The sequence below is a fragment of the Herpailurus yagouaroundi genome, unplaced genomic scaffold (genome assembly GCF_014898765.1).
Source record: "Herpailurus yagouaroundi ecotype Mexico unplaced genomic scaffold, PumYag 186, whole genome shotgun sequence".
Taxonomy (NCBI): Eukaryota; Metazoa; Chordata; class Mammalia; order Carnivora; family Felidae; genus Herpailurus; species Herpailurus yagouaroundi.
Genome location: NW_024412417.1, coordinates 31038057 through 31058740, shown reverse-complemented (window position 1 = coordinate 31058740; position 20684 = coordinate 31038057). Strand labels below are relative to the sequence as shown.

The 20684-nt window shown below is 37.2% G+C and overlaps 1 long non-coding RNA gene across 1 annotated transcript in view; it reads left to right on the top strand.

The window, feature by feature from the left end:
• LOC121043209 (uncharacterized) overlaps positions 1 to 20318 on the top strand; it is a 113533-nt gene extending 93215 nt beyond the window's left edge. The window contains exons 2-6 of the long non-coding RNA XR_005796729.1: positions 637 to 768; positions 1228 to 1321; positions 1756 to 1800; positions 8952 to 9017; positions 20073 to 20318. This is a non-coding gene — a long non-coding RNA (uncharacterized LOC121043209). The remainder of the gene's footprint in view (positions 1 to 636; positions 769 to 1227; positions 1322 to 1755; positions 1801 to 8951; positions 9018 to 20072) is intronic.
• Positions 20319 to 20684: the final 366 nt, after the last annotated feature.

Sequence of the window (20684 nt, the reverse complement as noted above, 5' to 3'; positions counted from 1 at the left end):
CTATGTTCTAGAAGATTATCTCTGTAATTGGGAAGTCAAAGGCCATAATTCTGGCTTTTGTTATAAATTGTATCTCCCAGAATTTCATCTCAGTGGAAACATGGAGCAGCTTAACACTTGTCCTTAGCCCCTGGTATTTTCTGAATATTTAATTCAATGGGCATTATAACAACAAGTATTCAAGTTTCTCTCAAATCAAGTGGAATCAAAAATAAACTGAAGCAAGTGACAGGATGTGTTTAAATGTCTCTGAAACACTTATTGAAATATTAATAGTACACTGTCAAATGTACTTGATTTCAAGTTTCAAATTTAAAAGTTATTTTTGCACATTGCAAACAGTTTGCAGTAGTAAGCTCTTTCCCCATTTACAAAGTTTTTTCCACACATGTTCTCACTCAGTCATCACACCTACCTTGTTAGATAAGGAGTATATTACAATCCCCTTTTCATAGATAAAAATACTAGAACTGAAAGGAGGTATTGGTCCTATGCCTTGGAAGTCCTATGGCTAAAGTCCTACGGCTTGGAAATGGCAGGGCTATTAGTCTACCTGTAGTAGTCTGGCTCCAAGTGGCACATTCTTTTCCATTACCCCACATATGTCATTGATGGCGCCTACCTGTCATCTTTCAGGAGGTAGGAATTCAAGAGGCCAGATGAAGAGCAGTCAGTAGGGCTGGCACGGACAGTCTGAAAATCCTTCTCTTGAGTAACCAAACACACAGCTATCGTTTATTTGAGCAACAGTGAAGTCTATGCTGCAAGGTAAGTTGTTTGGTATGATTTACTGAATGTTGTGACTTACTAAAAACCATCTGCCAAGATCAATCTAACATAAATATAAAAATGTATTAAAAATCTAATTTCATGCAGACGCACTGGGACAAATATCATTGCAATGGGTATTTGGACGTGAAGGGAATGTGCATTTCATCGCTTACGCAGTCCGTTCTTCTCCCAGTGCCTTAAAACAAAGCTTTGCGAATCACATAAAAAGTATAGTTTGTCCTGGTAGCCACTGGAATTTGCTCACACATTAAAGCTTTCTTTAGAATGCTGAGTTTGGTTCTTAAATGTTCTTGGCATTTGTGTTTCTGCCCTCATAAGGCAGCACTTCAATTTTTCTCCCTTTGGCACTATCCTTCTCATTTCTCTTACATATCATTATTTCACCAAATGTATGTACTCAATATGATTCCAATTTTGTTTTGTTTGTTGGGCCAGTGAACCTGGGTAACCCGAGGCACAGGGCCAAACATCTGGTAACAATAAGATCAACACAACGGTAGAAGAAGATCAAGAATCCTGTAACCATAAGGTAATGTGGAGTATATTCGGGTAGCTATGAAGGATCCATAATAGAGGGTTTTCCTCTATGATAGTTGTGTTCTCTGAATTGACAGAAATAGGTCAAAGATCCCCGATAGCATGCTTTCAATACATTAGGCCAAGAGAAAACAGCACTTGTCCTTTGCATCTGGTCTAGATTTTAGCTTTGATTTATCCATTCTTCTGAGATCCTTAGAATCACAAAACCCTAAAAACTGCAAATAAAATATATCCTGAAGTTCACCAATTTAAAAGAGAAGGGCAGACAGCCTTTATACAACACATCTTCTTGTGTTCATCAGATTTTGTTTTCACAGTCAGGGTCCTGGGTAGATGTGGAAGTCTATGAAAGCTTATTTTCCCCCAGATGTTAATTCTAAATGTTATTTTCCTTCATTTTGGCACACTATTTTTTTTTTCTAGAACCTCGGGCAGTCTTCAGTACTGATGCGTGCCAAGATATATTTGGTGAGTGAATAAATAAATTAATAATATACTCTCAGTTTTCTCTTTACCCTATGGTAAGCCACATTTTTCCTTTTTTGATATTTGCATTAACCTGTTTATAAATTGTGTACTTTCCACATACTAACTACTTAAGTAAACCCTTCCCATTTCGAAGCTCACTATTCTCCAGATTGCTTATACAAATTTCTAATTTGATTACCTTTAAAATTTTTCCCACCGCTTAATTACTTCAGAGTTGAAGGTTTATACTTAAGCTCACTTTTTCCATTTCCAGTTCCATATAAGTAATTTCTTTAGCTTGTAGTAAGCATTTATGGTGAGCACCTGTTCAGTAACCAGAGAAGAATACATTTTCCATTTGGAAACATGAACTAAAGCTTACAGTTTTGGGTTTTGCTGTTCCTAAAACATTCCTTATGAAAGTCAATTCATCTTTCCCTTTTATACTAGGACGGTAATAAGCATAAACAAGACTTTGGAAAAACCACTTAATAAGCCTTTAATTACATCTTCTGAGAGAAAAGATATTAAGCTTTATATCTCTAGAGTCCCTTCCTCCTTTCCATTGACAAGTTTATGATTTAAAAGAAAGATATAAAATACTTCTCTTCAAGGAATGCTGGCTCGACATATAAGGAAAACAGAAGATTTATATTCTCTTTGCATAATTCATCCAAAAAAATGGTTTGGCCTGAATTTATTGGCCAAAATATTGTCTCCTGTGTTGTCATTCCACATTGTACATGAGCACAGATTTGGCCTCTCTGAACATTTCTGCTTCAGATAGTCAGCAACACAGAGGGCTACTCAAAAGGAAATTGTTAGCTCATTTCCTAATTAGGACACCCTGCACATTGAAGAAGCACACTTGTTCTCAACTCTTGGGGAAGGAATTGGAAATTTATGGACCTTGAAAAAGATGCCTCATTTTTCCATGAATTTTCACTATCTGGATCCCTTCGCAGCAATAACAGCTTCCTTACAATTGTTTATATCTCTGTTAAAACAGACACACACACAGACACACACACACACACACACACACACACACACACACACACACGAAGAAGAAGAAGAAGAAGAAGAAGTGAAATGACATTTGTTTTCTTTGGCAAAACAGTAAGACCTGAAATCCATGTCCTGCCTCTCATTTCTCACTCTATAAGTGTCCATTCAACCTTAGGTTCTGTGGGCTGCAAAACTGCTATGATAAATCTTCTGATTTTTGTCTTAGCCTCAACTGGAGACAAGATGACTTCTCTCTGGGAGCCCATGACCGCATCTTTCCAGAACTTGTCATGACTTAAGAGCACTAGGTGAAACAGAATGAGCATCCCTAGCATGTAGTAGTAAATAAACTTCTCTTTTATTATTTGTTTTATTTCTTTGCTGATGACATCTTTTCTGAATGTATCTTATCTGGAAGGCTGAATTTACATGTTTTACTGTAGGTGTTATCAAACTTTAGCATCTATCACAACAACAAAAGTGCAGGATATTGAATAAGTGCTTTTATACGTATTATCTGGCCAGACACAAGGTGAATCAGAGTAATAGTCATAAAAATAATAACACCAATCAGACTAATAATTACAAACAAAGTAATAGTGGCAATGATGACCACCATAGAAGGATCTGCTACATGCCAGGCACTGTCTTTCTAGGAACGCCATGTATGCCATGGATGCATCCTCAGATCTCACCAGCCTGTATTTAGAAACAAGGTGACATTTTCCTTTCACACATACTTAAACTTTAGTAAATACAAACCTCTATCCTTCCAGGCTCCTCTCCTGGAGCAGCTTCTGATATTTCCCCTCAAAACTATGTTTACACTCTGTAACTTTTTCCTGTATTTCACTCATCTCTCCAATTGGTCTGACTCTCCGAAAAGCACCTAAAAACTGATACCTTCAGTTAATTGCTACTAATTCAAGGCTATTGTATTTTTTTTTAATCTTAAGATTATTGGTTGAAGCATAGTTAATTCTATAACTCTGTGTAGATATACTGTATATAACTATATAGTTATCTACTTTCATACACATATATAAAGCAGATGAATAATTCATTAGTTGAACACTTTGCTACTACAAATGAATATTCTTAAGAAATAAAGACCAAATCCACCCTCATAGGCCCATCCCAACCCCTGCTGGTTCTGTGAGCTAAAGACAAACTAATTCCCAGTAATAAAGCCACTTTTCATTTCTATTAGTTGGGGTCCAGATTCAACTTCTTCTTAGCCCCAAATGAGAGAACTTTCTTCCGCAAGCTCAGGAGCAACTCGGTTTTGCTCCAGGTCTGAATGTAGAAGGCAACATCTATTTACTCAAGGTATATTCACCGGTGGATATTCACTCATTTGAAATTATGACATCTATTTATTCAACAGATATAATTTCCAGTACCAGCCATTGTGCCAAATAGCAGGTATTCTGGGATTATAAACAATAACAACAAAATAAAACAAGAACAAACATGTTCTTGGGGCGCCTGGGTGGCTCAGTCGGTTGAGCATCCGACTTCAGCTCAGGTCACGATCTCACGGTCTGTGAGTTCGAGCCCCACGTCGGGCTCTGGGCTGACGGCTCAGAGCCTGGAGCCTGCTTCGGATTCTGTGTCTCCCTCTCTCTCTGCCCCTCCCCCGTTCATGCTCTGTCTCTCTCTGTCTCAAAAATAAATAAACGTTAAAAAAATTTTTTTAAAAAGAACAAACATGTTCTTTGTACTTGTGGATCTTACAGTCGATTGGAGGAGCCACCATTACACATCTCAAACAGTGGGCAATTTGATCTTAAATCTGTGTGAGGCATAACAGTCTGGTTCCTGGAGCCTTCCAGCATTCCTTTTTTTTTTTTTTTTTTTTTTTTTCTGTCTTGAAGGAAAGACCGGCCCTGAGTTTGTCTCTTACACATGCATACGCATCTCTCCCCCAAAACAAACAAAAACAAGTATTTGATAATAAAGAAAATAATATTTAGGAAAAAACTGTAATCCTCCCTGGTTCTGTTTACATTAATGAAATAGATTATATTCTTGAAGAGGATATTTAACATTTCACTTCAGAGTACCAGAATATGGATTACTTTGCTGCTTGAAGGCTACCTCAAGAATAAAGACTGCATATTTGCTTCATAGTTTCATGATTAACTGGTTTATTCTTATGATTTTTTCCATTCCCAAACAGTCATTGTCAAGGGTGACTTTAACTATGGAGAACAAGAATTATCATTACTACTCTTCTTATTGCTATTCTATTACTGTAATAATACTATTACTGTTGTTATTACTGATAATATAATTATGCGTTTTTAAGCTTCAAAGAAAATAGATCTTCCATATACCTCTTTTCAAGTAGTTTTCTCATGGATCCTCAAAAAATTACCTTTGATTTGGTTATCAAACTTATTTTAATATTGAATTAAAAATTTGTAGACAGTAACTCACCCAAGATAGCACAATAAAATTGTGATTGTGGATTTGTGATATTGACCCAGAGTTTTCTGACTCCACAATTTGACTTTTTTCCACTCTGCTGTGGGTGGGCACTTGTTCTCCCTAGGAGGTTAATGACTCTCTTGCCCAACACAATTTTCATCCAGTGCAACTTGCTAATATGGTGGGAGAGAGATGTAGAAGAAATAAACCCTCCATGCCGAGGCAAGTGACAGAGGAATGTCTTTATGGTGATATCGAGGAAAAGCTACCAGAAATTTGTTAATAATATTTTATTTTTGAGCCTATTAACCTAGAGTGGTTTTAACAGACTATTTAGTAATTCTCAAACATTTTTGTTAAATTTTTCCCTTAATCTTCATTATGAAAATAACACCTTTTACTCATTTACTGAATATAAAATATTTAACTACTATAAGTAATTTTTCAAACAAGAGATAATCTCCTCCCTATGTGTCAGATACACTACTTTGCCAGGTCAGCCTCCCTACCACTGCCTCTTGTCTCCAGTAGCCTGGAGGTTCACACACCTGGACTTAACTTTCCATCCTCCACAACACCGATTTAAACACACATAACCCCAAGCTATCATATGTGAATTATCTCATTGAATTCTAGTCTATTACAATTAGAAGAAAATCTGCCATTCTCATATTTTTCAGCTGTTCAGGTAACTGATAAAAAACATGAAAGGAGCTAATGAATGAGTTCCCTACCAACCAGACAAGTAGAAACCAAATGTCTAAATCTAAAATTTTCACTCCGTGACTAATAGTACAAGTTTAGCAAAATGTGATGTTTCTCTCTTAATGTATGATTCCGAAGGCTCCATTTAAAATTTAAAAATTCATTGAAGAGGGCATCTTTTGGGATGAGCACTGGATGTTGTATGGAAACCAATTTGACAATAAATTTCATATATTAAATAAATAAACAATAAATAAATAAATAAATAAATATTTAAAAATTAATTTCAAAAACTGAAATTTGGGGGGAAATGTGCCTAATTCAGCAAAACATGTAATTTATAGGAAGATTACAAAATATTTAGTGATTGATTAGATTTCACACTTTTACCTTTTTTTTAAGTAGGAGTAATTTTATTTATTTTTTAAGTTTATCTTAGAGAGAGAGTGTGTGTGAGTAAGGGAGAGGGGCAGAGGGAGAGAGAGAAAGAATCTTAAGCAGGCTCTGTGCTCAGTATGGGACCCAACTTAGGGCTTGATACCAAGACCCTGGAGTCTTGACTTGAGCCGAAATCAAGAGACGCTCAACTGACTGAGCCACCCAGGCAGCCCAGGTTTCACACTTTTAAAATGGCTTAATGTGTGCAGGCAAAAGCCTCTGTTAAAATTTTTAAAAATACATCTATCTTTTCCTATTGTATTCCTACCATAAGCAAAAATATTAGCAAAGATTAGACTCTGTGCATATCACTCAACAAATGTTTTTCTCTAATATAATGTCTAAAAATTATACAGATGATTATTGCTTTTTACTGTATTTGGGGGGAGGCATGCCTATTATAAACCCAACATAAATGAATTTCCTTATTAAAATCAGTAGAAAATTCCTCTGCACACCTCTCGAAAGATATGCTATTAAAAACAAAATATGATTCAAACTATTAAAATATTCCAATTAAGCACTGACTACACTAACCCCTCTATTTTTCTCATTTACAAAATAATACCATGTCCCAAGGTGCTAAATGGATTTGAAATGCCCATTCAAAATGCCACTGCATTTGCTCAGCCTAGCTGAGCAAGCTCAGCTTTACTCAGCTTTGCTCTGCTTTACCATTCCTCATCTATCCAGCTTATAATGTCTCATTAAAACAATGTTACTTTTTTCCTGAGAACATATTTTTATAAGAATGCTCAATGTAATATCTGCCCTCTCAACAGAGTTTTAAGTGTACAAGCATACAATACAGAATTGTTGTTTATACACGCAGTGGTATATATTAGTGAAATACCATGCAGCCTTAAAAAAGGAAAGAAAGAAATCCTATAATATGACAATATGGATGAATCTTGAGGCCATTGTGCTAGGTGAAAAAAAAAGACTGTCACTGAAAGGCAAATACTGTGGTCCACATAGATGAGGTATCTAGGACAGTCAAATTCATAGAAACAAAGAGCAGAATGGTGTTGCCAGAGACTAGGGAGAGCAGGAAATGAGGAGTTGCTAAACCTTTGTAATTTTGATGTATCCTTCTCCGTATTTTAATCCTTGGCGGTCTATATGGATGCGATTTTGCTCTCATTTTTTAGCTACAGGCAGAGTAACTCTCCGGGTGAGGCTTTCTGAGAACCACCTCTGAGCTGGGTGATCTATACTGATGGGGTCTACCAGCCTGGGCCTCACAAACAGGAGGAGAATGGAAGTTGTACATAAGGATTTAAAAATCTTATTTATACACCATCCTTCCTGTATTTCCTGATTCCCTTCCTTCTCAACCACACTCTACATTCCCATAAAAAGGAAGTCAACATTGTTATGTGTGTTTCTCCAGTTTTAGAAACTTACAGATTTCATAGTGCAGTTTCTTACTTCTTGTTTTTAGATGGTGAAGGTAAGCTGTATGACTTGTGCAGATAAGACAGCTAGAGATACAACCAAGGCTTGGCCATAAATGTCCTGCTTCCGCTTTCCTCTTTTAAGCCATTTCATACTCTCTTTTATTTTAGTCCATTGTTCAAACTGATATAACCGGAAAACATTTTAAGTCTTCCATGAAGAGATCCACATAGTTATGGGAGATTAGAGTATCTAAATTTTCAGCTTTTTAAATGCATATAGAAAATTTGCCTCAAGGAAGTTGTATGTGTATGTGAAAGTACTTGTCACCTGGGAATGTTCTATGAAAACGTAGGGGCTGGTTTCCAGCTCCAGATTCTATTTCAGTTGTCACTTCTGTGAAGCTAACATGGGAAACGCTCAGACATAAACAGCCTGGCCCAGCTGAGGAATTGAGTTTGTAATCCCCCTTTCCTCAAGTATCTGTTGGGGGAATCAGCCTGTCCCAGGCCTATGAAAATTAGTTCAAGGGCACCTGGGTGGCTCAGTCAGTTAAGCTTCCGACTTCGGCTCAGGTCATGATCTCATGGTTTGTGAGTTCGAGCCCCATGTCAGGCTCTGCTCACAGCAGACACACACAGCTCACAGCTCACAGCCTGGAGCCTGCTTCGGATTCTGTGTCTCCCTCTCTCTTTGCCCCTCCCCTGCTTGTCCTCTCTCTCTCTCTCTCAAAAATAAAAATTTTTTTAAGTTAAAAAAATTAATTCAAAATATTTCTCTGGATACAGTGACAATATAAGTACAAGACCTAACAGAAGCTCTCTCTTCTCTGAGATTAGACAATCTGGGGATGTAAGACTTGAAGCTTCTGTAATTTTCCTACCATGAAGGATATTGGCTGAAATTGAAGCCACATACAAAAGAGGGTAGAGCCAAGAGAGTCACTGACAACTGGAGTTGATACAAATAAACTGTGCCACCTTGTGTCCTTACTTTTCAGATATATGTTCCAATAAAATTCTTTATAATTTTAAGCCAGTTGATTTCAAATTTCTGTTTTTTAACATCTTTAGCTGTTCTAATCTATAACATCTTTAGATGTTCTAATTTATAAAAAATGGAAAGTAACTTGCTTTATTGATATTGGTTGTTTTCTATTCAATGACCAGGGCAAGAGAATATGGATGGAATGTTCATCTCTTCACCAGAGGGTGACATGAATGCCAGTGAGTCAGGTATGTATCACATGGAGCCCCTACAAGATTTAAATCAGATATATTAAGTTTTTCCAGAGCTCTCTCTCTCTCCAAAGAGATGGAGATATCACTTTCTGCTGTCTGAAATAAGCACAATAGAAAGGCTCTGCTCAGTGAAAAAAATCATAAGATCAGTAGACCTCTACTGCTTTTCCCCTCTACCTCTATTCCCCTTATATCAAGGGACATTGGAGTGGGAGTCAGCATTTGTGAGATATCACTAATGGGAAACTGAGTTGGGTTTGGTGGAATAGAATTATGTGATTTTTGAAACATCACTTATAGATATATTTCTTGCTGGCTGTCCCGTATGGGATTGGCTCATTATGACACAGATGTGCAGGGCCAGAAGTTGGACCACTAATGTTTATCTGTTAGATAATGTTAATATGGATAATGGTTATGTGTTAATATAGACATATATTAATATGCCCCATGGCACCAGGCACCAGAAGTGGGTTAGGAATGGGAGGAGAAATGGAAATGTCCTGATCCAGAAGCTAGTCTGTGGAAAATTCTTCAAATTATCAAGCATTGATATCAAGTGTATTCTGTAGAAAATTCTTCAAATTATCAAGTGTATAAATTTGTGTGGAGAAGATTTAGTTAATCCTTAACTAATCAAGTTAAAGCTCTCTACTCTACTTCTTCTCTTTTAGTGTTCATAATAAAATTTTTCATATGTGCAGCACAATTTATAACTTAAAGTGAAACTAAAATACATTTTGTGAGAGCTTATATGACCCATGCATTCTAAATATACATTTAAAAAAATCAATCTCTTATGCCAAAGGCAAGGCTAAATTATCTCTCTCATTTTCTTTATAGAATTTTTTTTCAAAGTTGTTGAGTTATGTCAAATTAACTACAACCATGTAGCCATAACAATTTAGAGGAAATGATTATAGAAGGAATTGATCAATTGGTTAATAGAAATATTGTTACTTTTCTGGATTTTGAGATGTTTTGGGAATTGGTCAGCTTTTTAAAATTTTTAAGTTGCTCTATTTTTTCCTAGTATAAATAAGTATTTGCATTTATATCTAATTTTCTAATTGTAATTGTATTTTTTTTCCTTAAGAGTGTCCCTCAAAGTCAATATGTATCAAATTTCACACAATTTTTTTGCCCCTAATTCACTAAGAATTACGGAGGAAATGATGAGTTCCTCCATTATCTGAAGGGGGATACCTCATACAAAGGATTTTGTTGAAGAAGGAGTCAAGAAAATGGGATTAACCAGAGGAAAGTAACATTGGTCCATAGTTCAAAGGAAATGCCTTTGCTGAATGCCCTATCTTAAATTGCACCCACCCCACCCCACCTAATGACTTCCTCTCCCATTGCTCTATCTGAATGAAACATACATTACTTTTCACTTCTGTATCTTCACTAAAATAAGAACTTCATGAAGGCAAGAATTTGTTCCACGTTGTTCATTGCTATTACCTCCTCAGACTAGAATAGTGCCTGTCATATAGCATATAGTAAATGTTCTATAAATATTGGTTGAGTGAATGGATGAATGCCCTGACATTCCCTGTATCAATGTGAGCTTCTTTCATTCTGTTAACTCAGAAATCTGAATTCTATTCTATTAATTCAGAATTCATTAATAGAATTCATTCTATTAATTCAGAAAAAGATTTAAAAATTCTTTTAATCACGTAATTTTTTTTTTTTTTTTTTTGGTGGAAGTTAGATTTTGTAATCATAAATGGGAAGATCCAAAGGGTTCTTCTCAGTTACAGGCCACCCTCCAAACAGTCATAGGAACTGGACAAAGATCTCCAACACCAGCTTGGCAATTCCATGGAACCTTATCTATCCTAACTTTCTCCATCACAGAGTTTTGAATCTGAAAGGGGCCTCAGGAATCCCTACAAGACAAACAGATACCTCTGAACTGGTCACTCCCCGTTTTCCCGTTGCTAGTAGGAAACTCTGGGTTGGGAATGAAAATGTACCCACATCTGTATTTGCTTTTACATTCCCTTTTTCAGCTAGAGGCGATCATGTGACGTGTTTTTGGTTAGATACAAGTGAGACAAAGTCCCTGATAAGGTTTTCTTTTTTAAAGTTATGTATTCCTAATGTAAGGAGCCTCCACAGAAGGCAACACCATTTGTCATTCCTGTTGCCACCTTGAGGGCACACACGACGTTTGGAACTAATGCTGCCATTATGACCATGACGTGAAAGCAAACAGCTAGGAGTAGTGGAGCACAAATCTTAGTCTAGGAGAGGGTCATGGAACCACTAGCCCTGTGTTGGACTGCTAATCTCCAGACTACTTATTATGTAAGAAAAATAAACGCGTATTTGCTTAGTCTTCTATTACTTCAGTTTCTCTTATTTGCAGTCAAAATATTCCTCTTGTAGTTCTTAATTCTAATGTGTTTAATGCATAAGAGAAGAAAACTGAGGCTCTGTGAAAACAAACAGTTTGGCCAGAGCCATAGATATTTGGTTGGGGGAAGCACATTGTAAGAGCCCCTGCCTCTTCTGGGACCCTCACAAGGAACACCCTATGGCCAGTGAATAAGAGTATGGTTTTGCTTCACCTGCCTGTTCAAGGCAAGGAAACAATGAAGATAACAAAATGTTCATAGTGGAAAATGTCCGAACTGTTGACAATTGTAAGGATGAAAGCTAGGCTGCAAAAGGATATATTTGTTGTATACAAAGTAATCTTTTTGATGTTTTTTACATAACATGTTGACGCCAAATTACTATCATCTGCAATAAAATGTTTGTTCATTATTGGGTCAGAACATCCAAATGACAAGTCACAAATTCCACCATTCAGCAAGTTACTCTAGCCTTACCTCTAATTATCCGGCTATCTGGATGCTTGGGCATCATGTAGATTCAATTAAGTTCTGCGTTGAGTTAAGGAGGCATTTGTCTCCTGAATTTGAGCAATGTGCTTTTAGTAATTTAGATTTTCTATCTTTACTGTCTCTCATGTTTTGTGTGTGTGTGTGTGTGTGTGTGTGTGTGTGTGTGTGTGGTCTTAATAAAGGTTCCTAGAAGAGTCTAGATTGACTTTATGTCATCATCTATGCTTTGTTTCAGTCTTCATTTATTAATTTATGCTAAATTGAGTCAAAGTTTTCAATTGCTCATATACCTCCTTACAAAGGAAGTGTTTCTCTCACTTAGTAGTGCTAAATCCCAGCTCCAGGCATAGCTTTCCCTTTGTCACATTTCCATGTGTATTACTCACAAACAAATAAATCCTCTCTGTAAAGCATTTGGCATCTTTATCTTCCTTCATGAAAACGCAATTCTGAGATTTCCAATTACACATATGGACCAGATGTGAAACATGACTTAAACGAACAGGGAATTCAGTATGGTTTTGCAATCACGAGACATATATTGTATCCCTCTTATGCTAATGTTTCCTTTATAATTCCCTGTTGTAGAACATCTGCTGCAAGGGCCTGAGTGGCCCCTCTTGGCATGTTCTTTCTCTTTTTGTGCCTTTTCCGCCTTCCCCAATCTAAAAATGGAGGCAGAGTGGAAATAGGACTTTTGCCTCATACCTAGTATATTAACATGAGTATGTGGCACATAGGTCACCTCTCCTTTCTTTTTTCTCTGTGCCCATAGTCGACAGAGAAGGTCAGTCATTGGCAGCCTTTGTGACTCAGATTTGGCGTGGAATTCTTCTCAACACATTGTAATTCAGTCAGCTCAAATAGGTGCCCAGTCTCCTTACAGTCCCTCTACCCTTCTGAGTTTAAATTTAATGTACATTTGCCACGTTTATGTTTCCACCAGCAGGTGTTCCTTTGGAATAAAAATATTAAGTAATATTTTATCAGTGATAGTGATGAAAAGAAAGAAAGTTCTGTGGTGTGTCTGTGTCTGTGTGTGTGTGCATGTGTGTGTATATGATTTCAAACTAGAAGAGAGAATGACTCCAAGGAGAGAAACCAATTCCAAAATGTATCACAAATTCGCTTCGGTTTCTTTAAATCAAAATGTCATTGCCTCTTCTCCTACCAAAACTACTATGACGATCTCAAATGTGTCTTGTATTCACTATACCTCTGTCCATTCATTGTTTCACACTGTACTGTAAGCAGCTTCCAATCATGCAAACCATTGGTACCGCCCCCACTCTTAATATCCTTCAGTGAATCTCATCACACATATAACTAACTTAAAATTAACAGCATCTACAAAATCAGGTATGATTTTGGCCCCTGCCTTTTTTCAATCCTCACCATCAAATACTTTTTACCTTATTCACTTAATTTCACCCACGAGGATCTTCTGTGTCTCAAACTGCTACACTCATTTCTGCCCAGTGTCTTCTCTTCCATCCATGCATTCATTTAATTTACATTTATTAAGTGGTTCAAAATCAAACAGCCCCTTTCCTATGTATCTGGTTGTTTCCTACTCAGATTGCAGGGTGAAAACCACTTCCACAAGAAGACCTTGCCTGACTGTGACGGGAACTTCTTCGATATGTTCAGTAAAATCTATTCACTCTTCTTTCTGGCCACAGTTCTACAATTCTCAGTCTGTTTTTAGATCTCTGGATGGCATGGGACTAGTATCACCTATTGAATGGAAATGGAAATGTCATATGTCATTTCCAGACTGAAGTGTTTAAGAAGTAAGAATTTGGTAAAAGACCCCGAATTTTCTAGCATTTAGGTGCTGCCCATATCCCTTGACTCCTGTCCTCATATCACTCTGACTTCTGCTTCTGATGGCAAATCTTCTCCGACCCTGATTCTGATGCCTCCTCCTATAAGGACCCCTTGATTTCATTGGGCTCATCTGGATAATCCAGGACAATCTCTCCATCTCAAGTCCTTAATGTAATCACACTTTCAAAGTCCCTTTTGCTATGTCACATAACATATTGGTAGGTTTTGGAACATAGGCATCTTTGGGGAGGAGGGAACATTTTTCTATCTACCACACCAAGTGACCAGATACAGGTCTATAAAGGATTTAGAACAAAAGTTCTCATTAACATTCAAACTGGAAATAAAGAAAAGCTTAGACATGTGGTTTTTCTACCGAAGTATGTTATTCCAAGGAACTTCAAAATAGCCATCATTAAATTTGAAAAAGAATCATAAGGAGAAGGAAGAAAAGACAGCAGATTCGAGAACAAATAAAATAACAAATCTAAAATAACAATAACATGAGTGTGGTTATTAGCACATGAATTTGTCTGTAAACAAATGGAAACTTATTATAAACTTTCAAATTGTACTGCCACCGAAAAAGAGCTTAGGATAAAGATAAAAACGTTTTAAAGCCTTAAATCAACTTTCAGACTCCACACTTGTTCCGATTAGAAATGAACTTTGGAAGTGGTATACCCCTCAATTAGGACGTGATCCCCACACCTTCTTCAGATGTCATCATGGGGGATAATGGGCTGGTAAGAATCTCCCAGAGGGCATAACCAAGGGCCAGGGAGAACACTGAACATCAGAGCTACTCCCAAAGAATGGAATGAGGATTACATCAAGACCTGAGTTTGCCAAATCCTGCTGTAGTAATAGATCCAATTTCTCTTTCGATCAAATTTTGGTTTTGAGTCCCAAAACAGGCTCAGTTCCAAAAACTGGGCAAAAGGCCTGGGTTTTTATTAGGGCCATTGCCCTTATTCTGATCATCCCTCTCTGTTTTCTTATGACTGTACCTATTAAGTAGTAATCTTGTTGACCACCAATCTATGGTGGAGATGCCAAATTCGATAAATTATTTTTATAGCTCTTCATGGTCAGACATCCCTGCTATCCATATGATATTATCTACGTGGCTTCTGACAGATAAGCAAAACCATCTGGCCTCTGTCGTTTTGGGGTCTATCAACTGCCCTGCATTACAGAACCCAGTTCTAAAACAGCATCACCTATTATCAGTCCAGGGCTACCATTGATCTTCTAAATTATTTTGGTGCCTCACTCAGCAGTTTCTTATTTTTTATTATTTTGGTAAATGGTGTATCCTCTTTGTCTTCCCATGGGACATAGTCCTCTGGTGAGTTCTCCAGCCTTACATGGAATGTCCACTTTGGCATGTCCACATCTTTGAGAATATCGATACGATCTTCCATCATCTGCGACAGCAATTCTGAATATAGTTCTCTCCGTTCTTCTAGGAGTCATCAGGAGTCATCTCCTGATATTTTTGCCAAGACGTTAAATTCTGCGTATCAGGAGAGTGTTCTCAAATTGACAAAATCTCTCTTATTCGATCTTACATTCCAGCCCCTGATTAAACATCCTCAGAATCTACTCCTGTTGTCCTCCCCCAACTCCTGCTGGTGCATACTGGCTACATTCTGCAACTCTTTTGGCATATAGTCCCCTTCCTCCCTTAACAGGACCAACACACCCCCTACTGCCTCATATTGTGACTTAATTCTGTCCCTGGCCAGGTATTGAGAATGTATACTTGTTTTCAAATATACGCATTTGGGAAGACTTTCTTATTTAGAAAGTGTCCTAAAGATTATTATATTGTGGGATAAGACAGTCCCTACATAGCAGTTACAGAGATGTGAACAGTAGTGTGTTATGCGAGTGTGTGTGAGTGTGTGTGTGTGTGTGTGTGTGTGTGTGTGTGTGTGTGTTGGGGGGGTGGGTGTGAGAGAGAAAGAAAAAGAGAGAGAGAGAGAGAATGTCTGTAAATGAGCATTTCATGTTTAAGGCAACTAATGTCCTTTGAACTACTGGAGAAAAAAGTCAATGGATTCTGATTCTGATTGTTATTGTTATTGTTATTATTATTGAAACTTAAAGCACAAAGGCTGAGGATTGATATCTAAAAATTATGATATATTTAAATCTGAATAATTTAAAAAACAAGATTAGTGCAGTATATTCACACTGTAGTTTGTGAGCCTTTCTGCTGCCACAGGCTCTGGTACCTAAACAGATACTCTGTTATAAACAGTTTTTTAGAAATTTAATTTTTCATGATGTTCTTTACAATCACTAGAAAAATACCACTTACACTCCTTATGTGAACACTTACAGTGAAACCTGAAGCCACTCAAGAATAATTTTTGGATAAATATGATCAGAGATAAAAGTTTTCAGGTCTGATTCCAAGAAGCAAGTAGACCACACAATAAGCCACAACACAATAAGCAATTGACATGCTGATGCTCTCAAAGGAAAAGTTACCTAAACTTCAGTGTGATGGGAAATTGGGAAGCTCTCTTCAGAAACTAAATTTCCATAGGTTTGTAAACCTTACTATATATTTTTTCTAAAGGAAAGCACATATTCATTATTTTTCTTCATATTCCTTCCTTACCCTTCAACACACAAGCCCCATTGTGAGTTTGCCTATTATTTCTTGATTCCAAAACTCTTTATAGAGTCTGAGCAATTACAGAATCCTGCATCAAATCGTCATATGTTGTGAATGAGAATTTCAATGAACATGTACTTGGGAAATGAAAGACAGATGGTCTTTCAGTCTGTATCTCCTTTATCTCTTTTGTCAACCCAGAATTGACTTCACATGTCTTCTCCATTTTATTTGTATCACTATGCTTACATGGATTTCATAAATCTTTTTTTTTTTTTTTAGTTCACTTGAGTGTTTTCACCAATTCTAATTCTCTGAATGTCTTCTCCATTGAAATCCTCCTTTATTACTTTCCCTTCTTACTACTGTAATCCATTTCTCAACTGGGTCATTTCACATTTATTCTCCAGACTTTTCTAAATAAAAGGTCATAGTAACTAGGTCTTTCTTTATAATAAAACAATCTAACGAACTATCCCGTTTTGCAGTCTTCACCGCCATCTGAATCTTTGGCATCTGGCACACAGAAGGCATTGAATCGTTAAGGGAGAACAAAACCAGTACAATCCTTCCATCCATTTTTACTTTCCTAAACCTGGAGAATCCAGAAGCATCCCTGGGGTTGAAGGAGGACAGGAAGAGCAAGCAAGTGGATGGGTGGGAGATGAAGCACAGACCATATTCCCTTTTCCCACTGTTCAACGGTGGAAGTTGAAGGTCAGTCTGACCTGGGAGATGGAGAAATTTTGAAACTCAGAGTTTCATTGGAAACTGAAGATGAGATTGAGTAGCTGTGACTACCTGAGGCAGGTGACTATCAGAGGCAGGGAGCAGAAAACTCACACAACAGGTCTGAGGGCAGTAATTGTAAAAATTTGTTCCTATCTGTACTCAACTGACTCCAACATTTTACTTTATTTTATTTTATTTGCTCCAACATTTTAAAATAAATATATTTTTCATGAATAAATACATGAAGATAGGCAAAGTATTTCATGAAATTAAAAGTAAAGCAGGAAAAATGCAAAAGTCCCAAATGTGCTACTTACTAGGGGTATAATATCAGACAAATAAAAATAGTCTCTGAATATCAAGAGCTTCATTAAAAAAATAAGAATAAAATGATTTCAGTGCATTGTTGTGAGGTTCCAGTGAAGATTAATGCATCAAAATAACAACCACAATACCTGGAACATAGGAAGCCCTCAATTCATTCTAGTTTACTTCCCTCAGAATTTTCCATCTTTGTATATTTTCTGAGGAGTCACTGTATATCTAGGAACTCTACTTGACAAGCATGAGATGAAGTTCTTTCTCTGTATCTTAGAAGCCATTAAGGGTCACCAAGTTAATACAAATAAAAAGGAAAAAAGCACAAGAGCATCATCAAATTATGGTTTAAACTATAGTATAGTTGTTTTGGAAATTAGGGGAGAAAATGAAGCAAAATGTGAAATAACACAACACATTTCCTAGAAAACAAACCAAAGTTCAAGTCAACAAGAGGACTTGTTTTTCTTCCTTCTGGCTCTTTCCAACTTGAAACACAGCCAGAGCCTTTTCTGAAGATCAGGAAGCTTAAAGACTATAGGAGCCAGCGGTACATGTCATTGTCCTGATTTGTTATTCAAGACACAGATCTGTATTGCCCAAATTCTTACAGAACACTACTCCCTGGTACCCTATTTCAACATTTGCAACAGATTATTTGGAAAGCATTGTTGGGGGCAAAGCCACATCTAACAACTCCCATTCCTAGAGCATCAGATTTTAATTTTAATAAAAACAAGATTCGAAGCCTTTGGACATCAATTTATGGCAATGGGAGCTGTAAATAAAGTATAAGACCTAGTTACACTGAGTTTATTAATATAAAACCACCATGAAATCAATGGCTTGCTTGAAGAACTTAGATTCAGTTTACTTTGGATTAAGAAAATGTTTCATCTCATTGTGTGTAAGAGCTATAAATATGCACATATAAAGAAAGAACATTAATAATATGGGAGTATTTGCAAACTTTTTGACTACTCTAGCCCTCAAAAGAGAGGTCTCTTATTGCTAACCCACAAACCCTCTCGTTAACCCAGAAGATTCAATCTTGGTTAGTCAAGCTGTTACTCTTTTATGGTGCGTGCAGTCAGAGTAAAAGCCAACAAGGCTGAAAAATGAGTAAAACAGTGGATGGAAGGTTATGTCAATCTGTATGATCTGTAGGGGGAAGGGAAGAGCAGCCAGAGTTGGAGATAGAATAAAAGTTGCTTTTACTAGAAGAGAAATACTGACTGTAGTTGTTGTGAGGAGGGTCATAAATGAGAGTCTCTTAAGTGTTGTGGGTGACAATGTGGATGGAAAACAAAATGAGATGTGAGAAACATTGCTGAGGTTGTGGATTAGATATGTTTTAATTTCTCACAAGGAACACAAGTAGTGCCTGGAATTTCTTTTGCCCTTTTTTGGTTTTAGCTTATAAATTGTGCTTTTTTTTATTTGAGAGAGAGAGAGAGAGAGAGAGAGAGAGAGAGAGAGAGAAAGTGCGTGTAAGCAGAGTAGAGGGGCGGAGGGAGAAGAGAGAGAGAATCTTAAGCAGGTTCCATGCTCAGAGCAGAGCCCGACATGGGGCTCAATCCTACGACCCTGGGGTCATGAGCTGAGCTGAAATCAAGAATCAGATGCTCAACCAACTGAGCCACCCAGGCACCCCATGTAAATTGTGCTTCTTGAAAGCAAAATCATATGTAGACAGGACCATTTGTATCTCTGGGTTGTGAGGGATACACTCATAGCCAAACAGCCAGAAAACAATTTTAATATTCCTTCCCCATACACAGAATGCCATTTGTATGCTGACGCATGTAGTCTATAAAGGTCAAAGGTCCACAAAAGTCAAAGCTCACTTGTAAGAATCTTTGTGCACTAGATGAGCGTAGGATTCAGGTATGTAAATGAGCAAAATAGAACCATGTGCAGCAGGATGAGGGGAAAAAGAACAGGCAGAGCAAAAGAGGTCAGTATCCAATGAATACAATATGGAATTACTTGGCAGTTTAAACTGTTCACAAGAACTTTGGACCAGGAGAAACAGCAATTTTCAGAGACACAAGGCTTTTTGTAAAATGTACATCAATCCAAACTGAGAAAACTCTGGGGAATCATATGAGTTCTTTTCTCCTTGGTGACTAAGATCTGCAACATGTCCCACTTCTCTGTAAGCCTTAACTAGGAGCTAAACTCCATCCAGACATCTCATGTTATCAGTACTTGCCCCATAGTGCATGTATAATCAGTATTTGGTGAGTAAATAACCTCCTCTCACAAAAACTACTGCCTCCCTCCACCATAATACTATGAGAAATTAAAATGAACCCTTTAAGTGTCTGGCTCCTTAACTAACTTTAAGCTCCATGAGCTCAAGGACAGTATCACATTCATGTTTGGAGTCCCAGTTGGCAGAGTGAGCGCTCAGGCAATGGATTTTGAACTGAACTGAACAAGAAATATACAAAAATAAGCTCTTGCTTGGGTGGAAATAGAGTGGGTAGAGGTACATATAGGCCATCTTCACAGAGCCAGGCAGGAGAGGATTTGCAGGTAGATTGAGGTGAACTCAGTCTTGATGTAAGACCTCACAGTCTAGCAAGTTCTGCTGTTATGAGCAGTGTAGAAATTATGTGGTAACAGTATATGAAATATTATGGTTCCATTCTCTGTGTCATATACTTTTCATAGGTTTTGTCAGAAGACAGTATCGAGTTGCAAATAAGAAGATTATCTGCAGAGTATCTTGTACCTTGAAGTTACTTGGAGGTGAGTCTAAATTTTGTATGGTGACACATGAACCATAAGCAAGAGATCATATTCAGAATAGTTCCTTTGGGAGACTGAAGGTTTATTCTAATAATACTGTGATTGCTCAACATCTCTTAGGAACTTCCTTTAAAAACTTTGAAAAATAATTCTCTTTGTAGGTGAATATTATTTTGAAAACAGGCAAAAGTTATCCACACTTTCGTGTCGTGAATGAATATGTGTTATTAACAAAGTAATGCAGTGTTTTGAAAAGAAAATAAGGCATACTAATGAAATCACTGGTATTTTGGAGTTGCTTGAAATCTGACTGAAATCAGTGCCATTAGAAGTCACAAAAATATCTTTATCAGAACAATACTGTGAAAATATGTAAAATGCTTTCTAGAAGGACTAATTTGGGAAACAACACTCATGTAAATGCATAAGGTGTGGCCTGCTTGTTCCAGAAAAGTCTTGGAACTTTAAAATATGAATCCCATAGGGGCGCCTGGGTGGCTCAGTCAGTTGAACATCCAACTTTGGTTCAGGTCA